The sequence below is a fragment of the Suncus etruscus genome, chromosome 2 (assembly GCF_024139225.1).
Source record: "Suncus etruscus isolate mSunEtr1 chromosome 2, mSunEtr1.pri.cur, whole genome shotgun sequence".
In the NCBI taxonomy this organism is placed as follows: domain Eukaryota; kingdom Metazoa; phylum Chordata; class Mammalia; order Eulipotyphla; family Soricidae; genus Suncus; species Suncus etruscus.
Genome location: NC_064849.1, coordinates 137,377,236 through 137,399,246, shown reverse-complemented (window position 1 = coordinate 137,399,246; position 22,011 = coordinate 137,377,236). Strand labels below are relative to the sequence as shown.

Below are 22,011 nucleotides of genomic sequence, written 5' to 3'. Positions count from 1 at the left end.
ATGGAGGCCTTTGTCCTTAGGCCCGGGCCACGTGGCTTCATCCCCCATCAACCAGCGGGTCTGGGGTCCAGAAAAGCGACGGGTATTGAACTCACTCACAGGCAGGCATCAGGAAGCATCAGCTTTATTCATACCCTATTCACCACATGTGTGTGGCCTATCTTATAACCTTTCAAGCATTGCTATTCTTAGCCCTGCATCTTAAATCCTTTCAGCCATCTTTCCTTTGACCTCCATGCTGGTCAAGGACCAAAAGGGCAAAGACCCAGGCTAAAGCCAAAAGGGCAAAGACCCTAATCCCCTGGGTCAAAGGCTTTATATAACCTTCCAAGACCACTCCCCGGAATGGGAGGGGTCTTGCAGGTAAGGTAACACCTAATATCCAGTTCCCAAGACCCCTCCCAGAAAAGGGCGGGTCTCAGGTATGTACACCTAAATCCAGAGTGGAGTTACAATATCACATACCATGTTAGGTGATATAACTTACATTATGTTACTTGCATTTAAAACAAATATATCTAAATATATTTGGGAACATAATAATGCTCATGACAAACTTTAAGGATGGACTTTATCTTGAAGGACAAGATCTGCATTCCATAAGACTCATGTTGATAGAGTCATCTTTTAGGGTAACCCACAACCCAAGTGGTACAGAGAAACTAAGTCTTGAAGAAAGGAACATATTTACTAGTATGAGAACTAAGTCAGAAAAGTGCCAACAAAAATTAAGAGATAGAGCTGGAGCGATAGCACAGTGAATAGAATATCTGCCTTGCATGTGGCCAACCCAGTTTTGATCCCAGCAACTCAGGTGATCCCCTCAGCCTACCAGGAGCAATTTTTGAGTATAGAGACAGGAGTAATCCCTGAGTGTCACTGGGTTTGGCTCAAAATCAAGCAAAAATATAAGAGATGTTCTAAAACTTGCTTTTAAGATTTTGTTCAAACTTTTAGCTTGTCCCTGAGCTACATGTACACAAAAAAGATTCAAGGCAGTGAGCTGAAAGCAACTGCTAGAAGATTGAAAAATAGTGACCAAAAACTCCAGCTTCCACCCATTATGGGAAGGCAAAGTTTAAAGACCACATCAACAATAGAGCGAAAAATAGAGCAGCTTGGGTGCTTAACTGGCATGAGGCGACCCAGGTTCAACCCCCAGTGCCAAATATGGTCCATCAAGTCCTGCCAGGAGAAAATTCTGAGCAAAGAGCCAGGATTGAGTTCTGAGTACCATCTGAGTGTGGCTACAAATCCCCTCAAAACAAAATAAAAAATAAAGACTGCATTAACCATGTAAACTGCCTGCTAGAATAAATGTGATTACCCTTCAAAGAAAAACAACAGAATGTAGAACCTTTAAAATATGACATCGAGGGGCCAGAAGGATAGCACAGCAGGTAGGGCACTTGCCTTACGCCCAGGTTCAATCCCCACATACCATCGATTCCCCCAGCCTGCCAGGAGTGATTTCTGAGCACAGAGACAGGAGTAACCCCTAAGCACCACTGGTGTGGCCCAAAAAAAGGATATGGCATCCAATATAATATACACAGAAATGTTAAACTACAAGAACAAAAAACAAAAACATGAGCATGTGAGTCACAATCAAAGATATTGAAATTAGCATATGGGACTTCAAAGCAACTATTAAAATATGTGTACAAAGAAAGTCCAAAATATAGTACAAAAATTAAAGCACCTTTTTCCAAGAAAATCGTCTGGCACTTCATAGTGTCTTCCATACACCACTAGAAATGACCCCTGATCAAAGAAACAGGAGTAAGCCCTGAATTGCGCAGGGAGTGGCAATATATATATGTACAAAGGAAAAGACAATAAGTTTACTGAGGGGGAAACAACAGAAAAATGATTTTTTAACAAATAAAGATCAAAAGCATTTTTCAGAACTGAAACACATTATCAACTAAAATGGATGAAAATAATTGCAGGTTGGAGACAGCTGTTTGGGATGAAAAAGTGTAATAAACCTGCTGCAAGAAATTCCTTATGAAAAGATCCTATATAAAAGCCTATGTTGATTTCTGCTGCTGTCAGTTTGGACCTTTGGCAGTGGCACTAGCTAGATCAGACTTAAAAAGAACTGCTTTGTCTACATGGAGGACCCATCCCTGCTACACTGTCCTTATTGTTCATATGCTTAGGATGTCAGTGGTGAGGTGGTCAGTGACAGGCACTTAACTTATGTTAAGTCACTTTATAGTGACCAGGTCAATATATGTATTTGGTTGTTTAATGACAAATAAGCAACCTGCTAAATTAAAAAAAGGAAGAATACGCACCCTAAAGGAAATATTTTTTCCAAAAAATCTCCAGCCCAGAGTCTCTAAGTCAGATCAATGCTACAGAAATGGTCAAAGGGTCATACATACACATCCACTCATATCCTACTACTTAGGCTTAATATCCCTCAAAATTCTAATCTTGATGCCATTGTCCATGAATAAATGAATGAATAAATAAATGTATATGCATGAATTTTATATTACTGTTCCCATGCAACGTGTATAAGCAGGTATGTGATCTAATAGTCTGCCATTGAGAGAATTTTCCCTTGCTAAGAACTTTCAAGGCTACATTGAACAAGTAGATACATCCACAGTTCAAACTGGAACATTTTCTTTCTCTTGTATCTAGGTGTACTGAATTACCCCATAGGCATTATCTGAGAAAGATATTATGGTGAGAAGCATGGAAGTAAAGAGTAAAGGCTGCACACATAGTTGTCTCCCATTAGACAGAAACAGCTGTACTTTTAAGGTACCACCTCACCTAGCCATGAATGAGGGATACCTGAGAAGTTTATAAATAAGGAAGCTCTCTGCAGCTGACACAGATTTTAAAAAATGGTGCTAAGAGCTGTCTGCTCACTACACCCTCACCAATGGAACAATATCTCCTTCTTGGAAGAAAACATCTAATTGGTGCATCTCCAAAGGTAGCAAAATCCAAAATGTCCAGAAACAGGTGGATGGGCAAATAATGTGCAGTTTTTGTTTGTGAATACAAACAAAAGAAGAAAAATCTACTGATACATATATCAACAGATGTAATCACATTGTTTAAATTTTTTTTTCTTTTTGGTTATTGAGTCAAGGTCCATGTGCTCAGGTGTTGCTTTTGGTTCTGTACCCAGAGGTCATTCCTGGTAGTGCTCAGGGGGATCATATATAGCAGGGGTGGCGAACAAGTTCGACACAAAGCCAAAATTTTAAACTGTGAATCAAAGAGCCACACCACGCAGTGACCTGCCAAAACAGACAAACACTCACATATAATTTTAACAATAATCTATTAAACACATATTGCATTTTGCCATTTTGAGTGAGGGTCAAAATCCTGCAGTGATGGTGAGGGTGTGCTGCGTCCTCCACACTAGGAACTAAGGCCAGATGTGACCCAACATATGACACATGGGTCCCCCCCCCCTCTCAGGCCCGTGCAGTTGTTTCCGAGGGATGGGAGATGGGATGCCGCAGCCTGGGGGCGGGACTCCGCGCTCGGAGATCTCTCCTCAGAGGTCCCTCCTCAGAAACAGCAGAACAAAATCCAAACTTGGCAATGAGCCACAGTATACAAAATGATGAGAAGAGGCAAAGAGCCACATTCATTTTGGCCAGGAGCTGCATGCGGCTGGAGAGCCACGTGTTCGCCACCCCTGATATATAGTGCTGGAGATCAAACCAGGTTCTGTTGCATGCCAAAAAAAAAAAAAAAAAAAGGCAGTTTAACTTTTGTACTGGCTCTTCAGCCCAAAGGAGAAGAAAATAATAACTTTGTAGCAGAGAATTCTGGCACTTACCACACAATCATTTCAACAAAATAGGAAAATGATGAGTCCATAAATCAAAGAAGAGAGAGAAAGTAATCAGGGTAAATATTTATAACTAGTGAATGTAAAATAAGGATATACAGTCACTCAACATACTACTATTAGAATTTTATTGACCTATAGCATTATCACATAGTAGCATTCTCATCAATGTTGTTACCAAATCCATGGCTCACTGCTTCCCAATAGGCAAGAGACAAGAGGCAAGTGGCAAGAGTCATTGCCAGAAAAAACAGGTTTGTTCAGGTGTTTGCAATCTGAGAAGATGGTTGACTTGTGTCCAAAATACACTTTCCTCTGAGGCTGGACTTACAGTTAATAACAGACTGATGGAAGAAGTAGTTTTGTAAAAGCAGGAAAGGGGAGGGGTAGCACTGGTCAGGGAGAAGGCTCTGCTCAGATTTACACAAGCCATACAGCTTGTGGTTTGATGACGTCCCTAGGACCCGCTCTCTATAAAACTTAAGAGGAGAAGAGCACAGTGTAATGTCAGCTTGCACAGGTCGACATGACAGCATCAGAGATAAGACCTGGGTTATCTGATGTTTTTCTCTTGTTTGTGAGTGGCTCCTAGTTTAACATGAAACACAGTTCACAGAAACATTTAGCATCATAATGACAGCAGAAGCAAGGGGGATTAGGAGGATCTAAAATTTCTGAGGAGAAGATGAAGTTTCTAGCACCTGCTCATTTACACCATTTAAAGAGGTCAAATTTAAGCCAATAAGTGGGGGGGGGGGGGAATAGATTTGGAACAGAATTTTCCAGAGCAGACAATACCATTCCTTCATTTGGAGAATAAAGGAAGAGGGCAACTTGCCTACAATGAGGTGCAATTCTGATTGCTTAAGAAGGTAGGTTTTTGAGGGGTGATGAATAGCTGGGCTTTTTTTTTTTTTTCTAAAAGATGGTGGTATCAGCTAAACAAGCTTGGGAATTCCTGATTTAGAGTAACAAAGGCAATTCAACTTACCTTTTATCTAAAAGAAAAAATAAATAGTTGCAATATCTATGTATTGATAATGGGTATCTTCGTGTGGGTTTTTTTGTGGGGAGGGAAGAGCCATAATCAATCATTCTCAGGGCTTACTCGGGGCACTCTACTCAGGGTTCATAACTAGAGAGACTTGAGGAATCATATTTGATGCTGAGGCTTAAATCTGGTTGGCCATGTGCAAGAAAGCAAACACACTATGCTATATTATCACTCCAGCCCAATGGGTATGTTTGTTGCTGGATGGAGAAATACATTGAAAATCCAGACTAAGTGAAGAAAATGTAAAGCAACCCCATCATCAAGAAACTTGACTTCCTCCTACCCATGTGATCCATAAAATTATACAAGGATATCCACTACAATACTATACTAATAACCAAAGAAGAAAAGACAGCAGGACTGGGGATATGATTTCAAGTGGTAGAACACATGGCTTGCATGTGTGGTGTCCTTGGTTCAGTCTCTGGAATGAGTTCCTCTTAATGCACCAGGAGTAGACCTGAGGGCTCTTGATCACTGCTGGGTATGACCCCCACAACAACTAACAAAAGCAAAAAAGGAAAATACAACAATCTAAGTGTCTATCACTGAAGAACTAGCTAATAACCTACTATATAATAAACTATCATGAAAAAGCAATTTTAAAGAATAACTGTATATGAATCAACATTAATAGACGCAATAAAGCTAGCTAGAGAAAAATGCAGAACTCGTAAGTACATTAAAAAGTATTAATAAAAAGGGGAGAAGGAATTAATAAAATAATCTGAAGGAAACATACCAAAATGCTAGTAGTAGTAATTATTTATCTTTTTTTTTTTTTTTTTTTTTGGTTTTTGGGCCACACCCGGCGATGCTCAGCAGGGGTTACTCCTGGCTGTCTGCTCAGAAATAGCTCCTGGCAGGCACAGGGGAGCATATGGGACACCGGGATTCGAACCAACCACCTTTGGTCCTGGATTGGTTGCTTGCCAGGCAAACACCGCTGTGCTATCTCTCCGGGCCCAGTAATTATCTTCTTTACTCATAGATTATTTTACATTTTCAAATCAGTTATAGAGACCACAGACACTATATTGGTGAGTGATTAAATATTGCATTTTAATATTAAATAATGTCCGGCTGTACATCACTAAAAATCAATAAGTATATATGTTTTAAAGATATAAATAGTCCTATGTGTAGTGAAAAAAATGGGAAAATACTCAGTGCCCAGTAGACATTTGAAACAGCCAAAGTGCTGAAAATAAGGCCACTGTGAAAAATAGGACCATTTGGAATATATTTATTTATAAGTAGAAAAATATACAATGACTAGTGGGGAACATTTATGTAAATAAAAGGTTTTAAAACACATCTGGTGGACATGTCTGGCTACTAAACAGCACAAGGGAACAAGATTAGGAAGAAACTTAATGGGAAGGGGAGGGCTAAAAGTGAACTAGAAGTGATGATTTTGCTGGGGCTCTTTCCCTAAAAGACTTTTAATATTAAAAGTACATTTTCACCTCATTTGCTGATAGCTGAAAGCATCTAGCTGTCAGACTCTTTGAAGAAAATGACAGTTTCAAATCTCCAACAATTAGGATGGCTAAGAATACCAAGCTTAAGGGTCTGAAAAAAATCCAAAATTCATACATGTGCATAAACTCAAGTTTCACATTTTTTCTGCTTTCTCCTTAACCTTCACAAGATTAAACCTCTCTCCAGTTCTCCATAGCAATATGTGTTTAATTTAGATTGAGCCACAGAAGTACTTTCCCCCGAGGAATTCATAGAAAATAATTCAGTCAGTACTTATGCTGATTTTCCCCCATGATAAACTACAACCCAAACCCCATGATATTGTGTGTTTGTGTGTGTATGTATACACATATAAGTATATGTATACTTGGACAAGATATCTTGCCCAAGTCAGATCCAGCATACTCAGGGGGCCTTTGTGCTCAAGGACTGCTCCTATCATTGCTCAGGGTGTCCAGGATTCAAAGCAGGTTTACAGCAACAGCCTCAAGCAAGGCAATTATCTTTTTTTTTTTTAATTAAAACACCATGATTTACAAATTTATTCATAGTTGAGTTTTAAACATACAATGTTCCTGCACCAATCTCATCACCATTGCCAATTTCCTTTCACAGTGCTCTCAGGTTCCCTCACATACCACAGCTCCCCCCCCAAAACCCCCCCCCCCAGTGCCATTTGAGAGGCATCTTCTTGACTTTGATTGTTAACGTTTGGGTCTCATGATTTCAGTATTGTTGACTCTGTGGTTTGGATATTTAGTTCTGTTCCTTGTTAACACACCCAATGAAGTACCTTTTATTCTATACTATCTCTCTAGCTCCACACCTTTGTCTATTTATTAATTCTTCATAAAAATTTTATTTCTCCCATAAAGATAATTTATATAGCATATATAGAAAAATATAGATGGAAATTAGAAGGGAAAATTTACCCATAATCCCATCATTCAGAGACTGTTAAATTGTGCTTTTTAATCCCATACATATTTTTTATTGAAATAATGATACTGTGCGAGTGGAAGAGGGAGCACCAGATAAACTAGTTTCTTCAGGTAACCACTCTAAGTCTAGCACACCGTAAAGGTATCCACTTAAAATAGATAATATGATCTCTCTGTCTCTGTTTCTGTCTCTCTGTCTCTCTCTAGCTCTGTCTCTCTCTCTCCCTCCAATTCACCTATGCCCAGACAAACAGCAGAAGAAGGTACAGCATGTATTCCCAGACAGATGGGAGAATCCGGCAGGGCTCTTCTGCTCAAACAGACAACAGAGAACTGCCGAGGCACAGTGTTAAAGAATCCAGCAATAAGATTTCAGACTAAGAATATGTTCACTGACTAGTGAAAGATATAGAACAAAATGAGTCCATCATACACTGGAGCCAGGCAAATGGTGAGGGACAGAATTTAGGTCATTGTATACTGAACCAGAAAACATTGAGAGACAGGATGAATGACATATTACATGGATAAAAAGAGAAATCTAGGTATTGGTGGGTGTACCCATCTATTTCACTGTAAAATAAACTGAATTCTTAAGCTTTTGAGTTTTGTATGCAAATCTTTTATACAATTCTGAAGAACCCACTACTGCAGGACTGTAGTGCTAACAGTAACATGACATTAGGACATATGAAAGTTTTAGGTGTATTGTAGGTAGAGGCCTTTGAATTGGTCCTCATATTGCCTTCTAATTAGATGTCTCTTGATTGGTTCCTTTGGTTTTGTTAAAAAGAAATTTCTCAGGGGCCAGAGAGATAGCACAGGGGTAGGGTGTTTGCCTTGCATGTGGCTGACCTGGGAGGGATCCGGTTCAATTCCCTGCATCCCTTATGGCCCCCCAGCCTGCTAGGGGCGATTTCTGAATGCAGAACCAGGAGTAATCCCTAGGCACCGCTGGGTGTGGCCCAACAAACAATCAAATCAATAAATAAATAAAGTTCAAAAAAATGTTACCCCATTGCCTCCTCATCTGGCTTTTTCCACCCCTTGGGAATGGGCTTTGTTTATCCCAATAAAGGCTACTCAGCAGGGTTGGAGGAGGAGTTGGGATATAGGCTGGTGGTTCCATATGGTGGAGCCACTGGCTTGTGGTTGAACAGCTTGCAGTGTGAGTTTCTGACCTACTATTCCTTCCCAACTGTACGTGGATTATTTCCTGCATAGGAATTGCTGCCAGAACTGCGTCTCTTGTCCTATCAGAATAGGGGGCATAGAAATCCTTCTTTGTCTCTGGGGATTGTGGAACATACAACACTCCATTTCATAGTGAATAATTGGAAATCAACCTGTGAATACACTACAATAAATTTAACCGTTAAAAGTTCAATTCTAGAGTGATAGCACTGAGCAATAAAGGCATTTGCCTATGGGTTAAATCCCCAGCATTCCATTTGGTCCCCTGAGCCTGCCGGGAGTGATTCCTGAGCACAGAGCCAGGAGTAATCCCTGGGCATCGCCAGGTGTGGCCCCCCAAAAAACCAGAAGTTCAATTATATCCTTAACCATGATTGTTTCTCACTCCATCTTCTGTCCTGATCTACCCTACCCCTCCCTTCTTTCCCTAGGGTTCAATGAAATGATTAACACTGCAAAATAAATACTAAATTGTTCTTTAGGAAAGAAGACATCTAGTTTATGATATTGTCAGGGATTAAAGAGATTAGAACAGCAGGTAGGGTGCTTGCTTTCCAGACATCAACCTGGGTTCAATTTCTAGCATCCCATATAATCCCCCTGACTACCTTCATTAGTAGTAATTCCTGAATACAGAATCAGGAATAACTCCTGAGCATCACTGAATATAGTCCCAAAATGAAAACAACAAAAAGGCAAATTAAAAAGTATGTTTGTTATTTTTCTCTTATTTACTAAGTCTGATTTTTAACATTTAGTTCACTGGTCAAGGAGAAGCACTGTCAGAGCTTCTCAAAGCAATTCCCTTTTTTTTTTTTTTTTTACAAAGTCAATTTAGTCTAAGCTGTGTGCACTGGAAAACATTGTGGGGATCAAGGACTATTAGAGTCTCATATCCTTAAAAAGCACCTATAAAAATGCTCCACATCACTAATCATCAGGGAGATGCAAATCAAAACAACGATGAGATACCGCCTCACACCCCAGAGAATGGCACACATCACAAAGAATAAGAATAAACAGTGTTGGCGGGGATGTGGAGAGAAAGGAACTCTTATCCACTGCTGGTGGGAATGCCGTCTAGTTCAACCTTTATGGAAAGAGATATGGAGATTCCTCCAAAAACTGGAAATCAAGCTCCCATACAATCCAGCTATACCACTCCTAGGAATATACCCTAGGAACATAAAAATACAATACAAAAATCCCTTCCTTACACCTATATTCATTGCAGCACTATTTACCATAGCAAGACTCTGGAAACAACTAAGATGCTCTTCAACAGACGAATGGCTAAAGAAACTGTGGTACATATACACAATGGAATATTATGCAGCTGTCAGGAGAGATGAAGTTATGAAATTTTCCTATACATGGATGTACACGGAATCTATTATGCTGAGTGAAATAAGTCAGAGAGAGAGAGAAAAACGCAGAATGGTCTCACTCATCTATGGGTTTTAAGAAAAATGAAAGACATTCTTGCAATAATAATTTTCAGACACAAAAGAGAAAAGAGCTGGAAGTTCCAGCTCACTTCAGGGAGCTCACCACAAATAGTGATGAGTTTAGTTAAAGAAATAACTACATTTTGAACTGTCCTAATAATGAGAATGTATGAGGAAAATGGAGAGCCTGTGTAGAGTACAGGCGGGGGTCGGGGGGGGGGGGGGAGAGGAGGGAAACTTGGGACATTGGTGATGGGAATGTTGCACTGGTGAAGGGGGTGCTCTTTACATGACTGAAACCCAAACACAATCATGTATGTAATCAAGGTGTTTAAATTAAAAAAAAATTTAAAAAAAAGCACCTATAGACATGGGAGATGGTAGGAGGAGTCATGCTTTCTCTCATAATTCTTACAGAAACATGTCATAAACATGACAGGGTCTGTGGACTCTCCAGCTGCTTTCTTGCTTCTCTTCCAGAGTTCATAGGACAAAATGCCATTGTTCTATTGAATTTAGATTCCTCACACGACAGACCAAGAGGGAGATGTTTTCCAGCAGAGCATAGAGTAGAATTTTCCTTTTTTCCACCCCAGTTTGTTTCCTAAAATAATTTCAATGTAGTTGAGCTCATGCTGCATAAGCAGCATTATTCCTGGTCTTTTCCTGGAACCTTAGAAACAAAGTCTTCTTCCATGTTACTTAAAATGGGAAAATATTTATAAAACCTGAATAATGTTATTTAAAGATAATATGCTTCAGCTTGCTTAAAACTTTTTTGTACTTGTGAAACAGTTAAAAGGGCTTCAATTAGTCTTCTTAACATATTGGAACCTGACAATTTTTACCAAATTTTGAATCAGTTTATTGATTTTTTTTTTTTAGAGGAAGGGGAAAGTGGTTTTGTATACGGGGAGAAAACCAGTATAAGTTCAAAACTTATAGAAAAAACTTAGCTGTATCACTCATCTCTCTAAAAAAGTTTATATAACAGGACCAGAGGAATAAGACAGTATGTAGAGGGCTTGTATTGCAGGTAGCCAAGCTAGGTTTGATCCCCAGTATCCCATATGATCCCCCTAGAACCATCAGGAATAATTCCTGAGTACAGAGCCAAAAGTAGGTTGGTTTAAAAAAAAAGTGTCAGGGCTGAAAAGATTGTAAAGTGAGTAAGGTGTTTGCTTTGCCCACTTTCAATCTGAGCTCTATCCTTAACATCCCATATAGTTCCTCGAGCTTTCCAGGTGTGATCCCTAAATGATAAGTCCTGAGTCATTCAGGTTTGGTTCCAAAACAAAACACATAAATAAAATAAAAAGTGTCATAGTGGTTGGTATGTGTCATAGATGAGATAAACATATATCACTCATGAGTCTTGGGAAAATTATCATTCAAACATAGAGCTAAATCATTCATTCTAAAAACAATTAAACAATATGCAGATTAGATAGTAGTCCAAAATGTGTTCACTGTTAAACCTCTCTCACAGAGGTACTGTGAAGATTACAGGCAAAGTTCTTACAAGTACAGGACTTGTGTATGTGAGGCTAACAATTTTGGGTTTGCCTTGTTCTTTTTTTTACCTGTTCAAAACAAGTTGGAAGCTCCTCTTTCAATATCAAGTTCAGATCCTGGTGTCTCACGGAGTATGAGAAGAAGAGGCCCCAATAAATAAACCAGCCTTTGTTTCCCCGTGATGTAATATTCTCTTACATGGATCCCACTGGGGAAAGTATTAGAGAAGAAATGGCTACCAGCTCCCTACCGATGAGATATAAGACTGCCTCCATGCACCTATCAAACTTTAAAGAGTCACAGGTATAATTAGACAATAAAGTAATTTTTTCTATAGGCAATAGTGACCCATAATAGTCCTTGAAACTGGAATAATTAAATCATAAAAACTATATTTTCTACAGATTAACTGTTGGCTTTCTACAACCTTATGAAGAAATCTCAGCATTCATTTAAACCAGAGATTCTAATGGTTGTAAGGCATACAATATATTTTTTTCACATTTCTAATAAAAGTTGCAGTCTCCCCAATAAAACTAGTAACATCAGGCTACACATGGTGGGTCATGTAATAATAGGGATCAGATTTAGACCCTCATTCATGCCAGGCATTTTTCAGCCCTCTGATTCATCTCCGCAGCATTTTGTGACTAGTAAGCACATAATTTGGAAGACAGCTAAATCTGTCAAAATCAGAAAGGAGGAAATAGAGGCTCAAGAAGAGGAAGTGTTCTGTGGTATGAAACTTTTGAGGTGAACTCATAATCGCTGCCCTCTGGAGTATTCACATCTTGGTGCTGAGTACTCAGAATGCCTCTATGCTTTCAAACTAATGTGGCTTTTCTAAGCCATTTAATTCTAAAGGTCTTACACTTACAATGGTCTCTCAATCAAAAACATGCAAAAGTGAAATCAAGACAAATCTGAAAGGCCATCAAAACAGGATAAAACAGAAATCATAAATGGGCATCATTATTTCTCAATAAACAACAAAACAGCCTAAAGTAAGGGGTGTTAAATAAAAGCCAACTCAACTGATGGCATTCATGTTTTGCATCCTTGGCACAGCAAATGGTCTCCTTGCATAGCCAGAAGTGACCCCCAAGTGACTAACCAGGAATAGGCAGACCCTGGGCACCACTGAATATAGTATAGTCCCAAGACAAACCTTTAAAACATTAGAATTTATACCAAAATATTTTAATATCTTTGGTTAATATAAATTTGATAATTAGTTATATAGCTATCCAATTTTTTAAAGGAGCATTGATTTATCTTGAGTGAAAATATTGCAAACATTTAACTAAATAAATATGAAGGCCCAAATTGTTTTGAAATTAGAAACAAAATCAGATTGAGATTTCAGTGGAGTATGATCCAGCATATAAGAATTTTAGTAAGTGTAAACTTTAATAGAGAGTTGATTGATAATATAGTGGGTAGGGTGTTTGTCATGCACATGGCCAACCAGGTTCAATCTCTGACATCCCATATAGCCCCCCTGAGTCTGCCAGGAATATTTCCAAATGCAGATTCAGGAGTAATCCCAAGCACTGTTGAGTGTGGACCAACCCCCACATCCCAAAAAAAGGTGAGGTCAGTTGTTTTGATGTGAATGGAAATAGTTGCCTTTGTGTTTTCAAAGTCCTTTCTTATCACTCAGGAAAATATTTTAACTTGGAATGGATCTTAAAGATTATTAGAAGAAAAACTACCTCATCTTTCAGATTAGGAAACAGTAAATTTTTCCACACATGGACAGTTGTGGGGAGACCTGGAGCTCTGACCCGGATTCCTACCACCTCAATATTCCTTGCTCCCTCCAACAGCATAAAGAAATTATCCCTTTCACCAGACAGAAAGGAAAAAGCCATGCAAAAACCTATGTTCACTGCGACACTATTCATAATAGCAGCATTATTCAAAACTCAATTGTTCAAGAACAGAGGGTTGAGGGGCCAGAGTGGTGGCACAAAAGGTAAAGTGTCTGCCTTGCAAGGACAGACCCCGGTGTCCCAGATGGTCTCCCAAAGCTAGGAGCGATTTCTGAGTGCATAGCCAGGAGTAACCCCTGAGCATCAATGGGTGTGGCCCAAAAACAAACAAACCAAAAAGAACAGAGGGTTGAGTAAAAATATATAATGTATACTCATGATATAAATGCATAGATATAGAGAGATATAGTATAAAACATATAGTATAAAATACTAGTCAGCTGTGCGAAAAGACAAAATCATGCTGTTTGCTGCTACATGGATAAAACTAGAGGGTTCATGAAATCAGTCAGAAGCAAGATGGAGAATGATCTCTTTTGTATGTGGGATATAAGGAAACATAGCAAGGGAGCAACAAATGGCCAAAGGCAATAAAAATAAAGAGGTGGCTTACAGAACTGAACTTAATCTCAAGAGTAAAAAGAAAAAGAGTTGGGAGTGCTCTTTGGGGCATTGAGGGAAAGAAGTAGACAGTATAATGTTGGAATAAGATGCACATGAAATTATAATTAATAATATTGTAAAGCATCAGACCTCAATAAAACTGGAAGAGAAGAAAAGGCAATGTAAACAATAATAATTTCCATTCCTGGTATATACCCAAGCTTTAAAAATCTTATTTTTTTAGTATTCACAACAAAAGTATTCAAAATAGTCACAAAGTAAAAGCAATTCCCAGAGCAATCTATTGATTAATATGTAAGAAATGAGATATATTCATAAGATGGAGTTTGATTCCATAGAAAAAATGAGGTGCTGATACATGGCAATGGATGAGCCTTGAAAATGTTAAACCAGTCAGTCACAGATGACTACACATTATAATACTTTTATATAAGAAGTCCAGAATAAGCTAATTCATAGAGACAGAAAGGAAATTAGCAGTTGCCTAGCACTGGGGAAGAGTTTGGGGAGGTTAAGTGGTAAAACTAAGCAATGAGAAATTTCTTTTTTGACACAATAGAAATAATCTAAGATTCACTGCAGTGATTAATGCAGCTGAAGAAAATATAAAATATTATCTGTATAGGAGCTCATGCTTTGCATGAAGGAGGCTCAGTTTTGACCAGAGGTACCACATGGTCCTCTGAGCACTGCTTGAAACAACCAACGGTATTAAGCCAAAATTAAACTCCAATCACCATCAGGAGTGACAAGACAATATATATATATAATTATTTACATATAATTATATATAATCATTCACTAGGCTACAATACAAAGTAAGGAACAGGTACAAGAAGTAAAGCACTTGCCTCTGGCACCTGGCAACCTATACGGTCTCCCATATACCTTCAGGAATGATTCCTGAGTGCAGAGTTAGGAGTAACTCCTGAGCACTACTACATGTGGCCCTAAAACAAACAAACAAAATACTAAGTAATACTATGGGGCTGGCTCTGTGCTCAGAGTGGGAACAATACAGTGCTAGGGATCAAACCGGTGTCAACTGCATGCAAGGCATTGTACTATCTCTTCAGACCTGACTCTCTCCAGACATAGCAACGTTACCTTGAAGAGAAAGCCATCATCTATAAAGAGGATGATTTCAAGCAGGGCAATAACACTAAGATGGAATTTGTTGCACTGTAATTAGTTCTGTTAGCCAGGCTCCTGGACTATTGTCTCTACTTGATAACATGAAAAATTCTCCAGTCACTTCAACTGATGAAATGGCTGGTTAAAAAGTTGTGTATTGTGCTTGATTCGGCAGCACATATACTAAAATTGGAATGATACAGAGAAGATCAGCATGGCCCCTGCACAAGGATGACACGCAAATTCGTGAAGCGTTCCAACAAAAACAACAAAAAATGTTGTGTATCATGGAGCAAGGAATGTTTTAGTAAGAGTAACTGCTGAGGAAAATGATTAATCACTGCAGTAAGAAATTAATCTGTTTCCAATGGTTTGAGCACATCATGCTTATGGGATGGTTCTCACTCACCAGACAGTTGGAGGAATGTAAAGTCTAGAGGTCAAATAGAACAGCCCAAATAGCCTGTTATGAGCCACTTGTTCTCACCCATGGAGTCCTTGAACTCACTGGTAAATAAAACCACTTTGTGGTCAATGGCCCAAAACAAAAAGGCAGACAGCAAGTAAGACAGTCACATCACAAACCAAGGAACAGACTTATAAATGAAACATATCCAAGCCTTGGAAATTGAGCAGTATTCTGTCTACCCTGTTGAATGACAGGAAACTGCTCATTGTGTTTGGAGCTCCACAGCAAACCAGAGCTTTATTCTTATACAGGCAACAAATCATTCCGGAGAACCTTACATGCTCCAGGCTGTGACAGACAGGCCTGCCAACACTAACAGAAATGCAGGACAAGCAGGTCACTTCCAGCTCTAATTTCACCAGCAGCTCTGTGGCAGAATCCATGTTCAGATTGAAATTGGAGGTGGAGGGGCCTAGGCCACACCTTGTGATACTCAGGGCTTACTCCTTGCCCTGTGCTCAGGAGTCATTTCTGGTGATGCTAGGGGAACCAGACTAGATGTGATATTGGGGGTAGAATCAGAGATAGCCACATCCAAGATTAATTCCTTATCTCTATACTATCTCATAGGATATCTAGCTGGAATATTTAAATAGTAGCTCAGGACTGTGTATAACTGAGCAGGACTCCTGCAGCTCCACCTTCCACAGAAGGTGAGGCAATCGCCTCCATGACTCTAGTCAAACAATAAAGACACCAAAATATGTCACAAAGCTCTGCTCATAATTTCCACCTCAAAGTGGCTTTTTTTCTTAAATATCATTCAGAAAAAATGTTTTTCTTTAAGGCCTCAGTACTGGCCCTCTATAGCAGAGGTTTATTTATATTTTGAAACTTAATTTTTTTTGGGGGGGCCACACCCGGCGGTGCTCAGGGGTTACTCCTGGCTGTCTGCTCAGAAATAGCTCCTGGCAGGCACGGGGGACCATATGGGACACCAGGATTCGAACCAACCACCTTAGGTCCTGGATCAGCTGCTTGCAAGGCAAACGCCACTGTGCTATCTCTCCAGGCCCTCGAAACTTAATATTAAAAATAAACTGTTTGGGGACTGAAGTGATAAGCAATAATTACAGTGGGTAGGATATTTGTCTTGCATGCAGATGGCCCAGGTTTAAGTCCTGGCATCCCATATGATCCTACAAACCTTCCAGGTATGATCCCTGAGTACAAAGCCAGTAGTAAGTCTTGAGCACAGCTGTGTATGGTCCAAAAGTCAAAAGGTGAGAGGGATATCTGGTTTGATAAATAAACTTCAAAATTCAAATCAACTAATTTGTTCTTTATTTAAAAAAAATATCTGACTGGGGTGTTGCAAGTCAGCCCCTGAAGAGGTTGACTGATGGAGGGACGGAGGATGAGGTCTTTCTCCTCCAGCTCGGAACATGCGTCTGCCACCCAGTCCAGTCGACGGTTCTGAGGTGAAACGGCGGGTAAACAGCTCACAGGCAGTCAGGCTTGTGGAAATATTAGCTTTATTCGGTGGACAAGACTGAAGTCCAAAGTCTCAGCCTCAGTTCCAGCCAAAAAGCCCCTCGCCTTCCACAGACCCTTGTTTTTATCCCCCAGAATCAGGTACCACTCAATGGTGGGATCAGATACCACCCAATGGTGGAAGCAGAATCAGGTACCACCCTAGGGTGGGGGCAGAATGCCAGGTCACACCCTAGGGTAGGGCACAATCACCGATCAGGATAGGGTCAGTAACATAATAATCCCATAAAATGTTTACATACACAACACTGGGGCTAGAGTAATAATACAGCAAATAAAGTGTTTGCCTTGCACACAATGCAGCCAACCTGGGTTGAATTCCCGGCATCTCATATGGGCCCCAGAGCACCAACAGCAATGACCCCAGAACTCAGAGCCAGTAATAAGCTGAATGTGACCCAAATAACAACAAAATATGACACTTTATGATATAAACAATCATTTGGAACCCCATAGCCGGCTTCTGTGGTAAGAAACTGATTACTTCGACCAAATTCATTATCATCTGGAAAAAGGAGTTCAAGGGGCTGTTGGCTTCTATCAGGTTCTATGAGATTTACAAAGCATTTTTCCAAAAGGGGCCTAAAGGCCTGTTAGGTCTGTTTTTCCATTTGCCAAACTTGTTATAATAAAAACAATAGAAAACTGATAATTTAGCACTGAGAAAAACAGAATCTGATTGATAACATTCCACTTTATCTAGTGACTGATCCCTGGAAAGATTCCCTTAAAATATTGTAGATCTCGGGCCGGAGAGATAGCATGGATATAAGGCAGTTGGTTGGTGGTTCGAATCCCAGCATCCCATGTGGTCTCCCAAGCCTGCCAAGAGTGACTTCTGAGCATGGAGCCAGGAGTGGCCTCTGAGGGCTCTGGGTATGACCCAAAACAAACAAACAAATAAACAAAAATATTATAGATCTACACCAAGTAAACTCTTAGGTCCCTTACCTTACTATTGCACAGTACAAACACAAGCTAAAAATCTAGATTGCCACTAAAGAAAGGTGCAGTGAAGATGGTTTTTCTTTTTCATGTCTTTCAAAGACGCAAATACAGCTAGTAGTGATTAAAGTGATAGTTTTAACATCATCAACCAAATCTTTGCTATGACAAAAATTGTATCCTATGAAATAGAAAACATAAAGAATGAATCAACCACTACAAGTTATTGTTCAATTGCTCCTTAATACCCATCTTCGCTTTTATTCATTGTTAAATGCAGGAGCAGTAGAAAATAAGCCACATCTTAATCACCTTCTAGTTATTTTGGTAAATATTTTGAGTAAAACATAGCACTAATTCTAATATCCAGGATATAAATGTAGAAAAACAAATAATTTGATGTATTTCAAGGAAGAAAAAAGCCCTGACAATGAACTTGATGAATTAGATAATTACTTTCTCTATAAATTGAAAAGGATATTAAATCATAAACATGCCACCTTGGTTCCTCCAGCTCAGTATAAACAGACTTGTTTTCAAAATAGACTTTCTGAGGTTGGTGAGATAGCGCAAAGTTGTAATATTCATGCTTTGCATAGAGGAGCCCCAGGTTCAATCCCTTGCATTGCAAAGTGAGATCCAAAACCAAAAGAAACAAGGGGCTGGAAAGAGAGTATAGAGAGTGAAGAGTTTAACGTAAATGTGGCTTACTCTGGTTTGATCCCCAGAACCATCGGGAATAAATTCTGAGCCCAACATCAGGAATAGCCCTGAACACCAGCTGGGTATGACCCAAAAAAACCCCAAAATTAACAAAAAACAACCTCTCACTGAATGCATACAATATTTTACCAATTGGATGACTTGATGCAGACATTTTCAGTGATAAGCAAATTATCCAATTCCATGTGTATCTCATTCCATGTACAGATATCTCTTCATAGATTTACTGATTAGATAAATTTTTGTTTTGTTTGTTTTTGGATTTCTGGTCACACCTTATGGTTTTTCCTGGGTCTGCACTTAGTAATTACTCCAGGTGGTGTTTGAAGGATCCTATGGGATGCTGAGGATTGAACCTGGGTTGACCTTATGAAAGGCAAGCACCTTATCTACTATCATTTCTCAAGCCCCAGATAAACTCATTTTAAATAAAATGCACCAGCAATTTCCTCCCACTCCTCAGAAGCCATCAATAGCATCAACATTCAAGAGGATACTTAAGACAAAGACACTGTTTCAACTAACAGATATGGGAAAGCCCAGATTCCCATCCATGATTTTTGAGAGTCAGCCACATGCCTGAAACTATGCTGGGCACTATTCTAGCGGGCAGTGACAGCAAGAGAACCTCTTTCTCTCAGCTCTGAAAGAAAAGAAAAGCAGAGACAAGAAAACAAGTATACAGAAACAAACAAAGTCAGGGACTCAAAGAGTTGGTAAGGTATTTGCCTGGTTAGATCCTGTTAGATCCTCATCACCATATATAGCTCCAGAGCATACCAGGGTTGACTCCTGATCAAAGCCAAGATCTGCCTTTGTGGCCCAAACTGGCCACCTTACCCCCAAAATGTTCTGAGCCTTCTGTGTGTGTGTGTGTGTGTGTGTGTGTGTGTGTGTGTGTGTGTGTGTGTGTGTGTGTGTGTGTGTGTGTGTGTTAACACCACAGCAGGATGACTTTGCTTCAGGGACTTTCCCTGTCACTTTGAATACCTGCTAACAAACAGGTTTGGCCAGTATATAATTCTGTACCCCTTTCATATACGTTTTATCTCTTTCTATAACCAGATCATGGGAAGTTGGTCTTAGCCCCTAGCTAGAAAACTATTCCCTCACGTTAAGAATATTTGATATTTGGAAGGAAACCAGGATTCCTGCTATCCCTTAATTTACATCACTAATGACACCTAGGGAACTACTTTGATATATAAGAAATTATCCTTTCTCTTATCCTCTGGATCCTACCTGAATTCTATTCTATTCTAAGATTACAAACCACCTAAAGCCATGTGTATTTGTTTTAAAATCAAACAATGTACATTGATAATTCCTGTACTTTCAAAGAAACAAATGTGGGCATTCCTTTCATGATATGACTGTCCCTTTTCCCTTTATATACTCCCAGCCTGGAGAGTAAAATTGTTTCATATCTACTGCAGACATGGGTCCTCATACAATGTATTTTGTGTGGTCTCGTTATTTCATATTTCATATTCATCCATTCATGTGCCCACTTTCCTTTCGTGAAGGATTTCCTCCCCACTGGAGAATGCTGAGATGCAAAACACCTGCACCAGTTCCCAGGCGTGGGGAAAGCAGGTGAGAGGAAGATCAGAGAGTAACTGTAGCAGTGAGAATGGTACTCAAACATTGATGGGGGGCCCTGTAGTATATATACTTTATTGAGATAGATGTAAAGTATACTCCTAAAACAGTTTTGTAAACCAATTGCAAATCACATTATTTAATTCATGTTCTTTCCAGAAAGACTTTTAGTTCACTTTATTAATTCCCTGTACTCCAAAGATGCAAAACAAACACGTTATCTTTTTTATTTTTGAATATCTAAATTATTTTTATTAAAATCTTTATTTAAACACCTTGATTACAAATATGATTGTAGTTGGGTTTCAGTCATGTAAAGAACACCCCTCCTCATCAGTACAACATTCCCATCACTAATGTCTCAAATCTCCGTCCTCCCCACCCCATCCCCACCTGTATTATAGACAGACTTTCTACTTCCCTCATTCATTCACATTTTCATGATAGTTCTCAATATAGTTATTTCTTTAACTGCACTCATCACTCTTTGAGGTGAGCTTCATGTCATGAGCTGGACCTTCCAGCTCTCCTCTCTTTTGTTTCTGTGAATTATTGCAAAAGTGTCTTATTTTTCTTAAAACCCATAGATGAGTGAGACTATTCTGCATCTATCTCTCTCCCTCTGACTTATTTCACTCAGCATGATAGATCCCTTGTACATCCATATATAGGAAAATTTCATGACTTCATCTCTCCTGATGGTTGTACAATATTCCATTGTGTATATGTACCACAGTTTCTTTAGCCATTCATCTGTTGAGGGGCATCTTGGTTGTTTTCAGAGTCTGGCTATTGTAAATAGCACTGCAATAAATTTAGATGTGAGGAAGAAATTTTTGTATTGCATTTTTGTGTTCCTAGGGTATATCCCTAGGAATGATATAGCTGAATCATAGGGCCACTCAATTTCCAGGTTTTTGAGGAATCTCCATATTGCTTTCCATAAAGTTTGGACTAGACAGCATTCCCATCAGCAGTGAATAAGAGTTCCTTTCTCTCCACATTCCCGCCAGCACTACTTGTTCTCCTTCTTTATGATGTGCACCAATCTCTGTGGCATAAGATGGTACCTCATAGTTGTTTTGATTTGCATCTCCCTGATGATTAGTGATGTGGAGCATTTTTTCATGTGCCTTTTGGCTATTTGAATTTCTTGTTTGACAAAGTATCTGTTCATTTCTTCTCCCCATTTTTTGATGGGATTAAATTTTTTTTCTTGTAAAGTTCGGTCAGTGCTTGTATAGTTTAGATATTAGCCCTTATCTGATGGGTATTGGGTGAATAGTTTCTCCCACTCTGTGGGTGGCTCTTGTATCCTGGGCACTATTTCCTTTGAGGTGCAGAAGTTTCTCAGCTTAATATAGTCCCATCTGTTTATCTCTGCTTCCACTTGTTTGGAGAGTGTTGTTTCCTCCTTAAAGATGCCTTCAGTCTCAATGTCATGGAGTGTTTTACCTACGTGTTGTTCTATATACCATATGGTTTAAGGTCTGATATCAAAGTCTTTAATCCATTTGGATTTTACCTTCATACATGGTATTATCTGGGAGTCTGAGTTCCCTTTTTTTGCAAGTGGCTAACTAGTTGTGCCAATACCACTTGTTGAAGAGTCTTTCCTTGCTCCATTTAAAATTTCTTGCTCCTTTATCAAAAACTAGGTGATTGTATGTCTGGGGAACATTCTATGAGTACTCAAGCCTATTCCACTGATCTGAGGGTCTGTTTTTATTCCAATATCATGCTGTTTTGATAACTATTGCTTTGTAATACAAT

General features: G+C 39.2%; 1 protein-coding gene and 1 non-coding gene across 2 annotated transcripts in view; one reads left to right on the top strand and one right to left on the bottom strand.

The window, feature by feature from the left end:
- The window catches only part of RASGRF2 (Ras protein specific guanine nucleotide releasing factor 2), a 265,084-nt gene that overhangs the window by 204,749 nt on the left and 38,324 nt on the right, over positions 1 to 22,011 (bottom strand). The window lies entirely within an intron of this gene.
- Positions 15,165 to 15,271, top strand: LOC126003227 (U6 spliceosomal RNA). Its single transcript, XR_007493760.1, has one exon. It is a non-coding gene; the product is annotated as a U6 spliceosomal RNA (small nuclear RNA).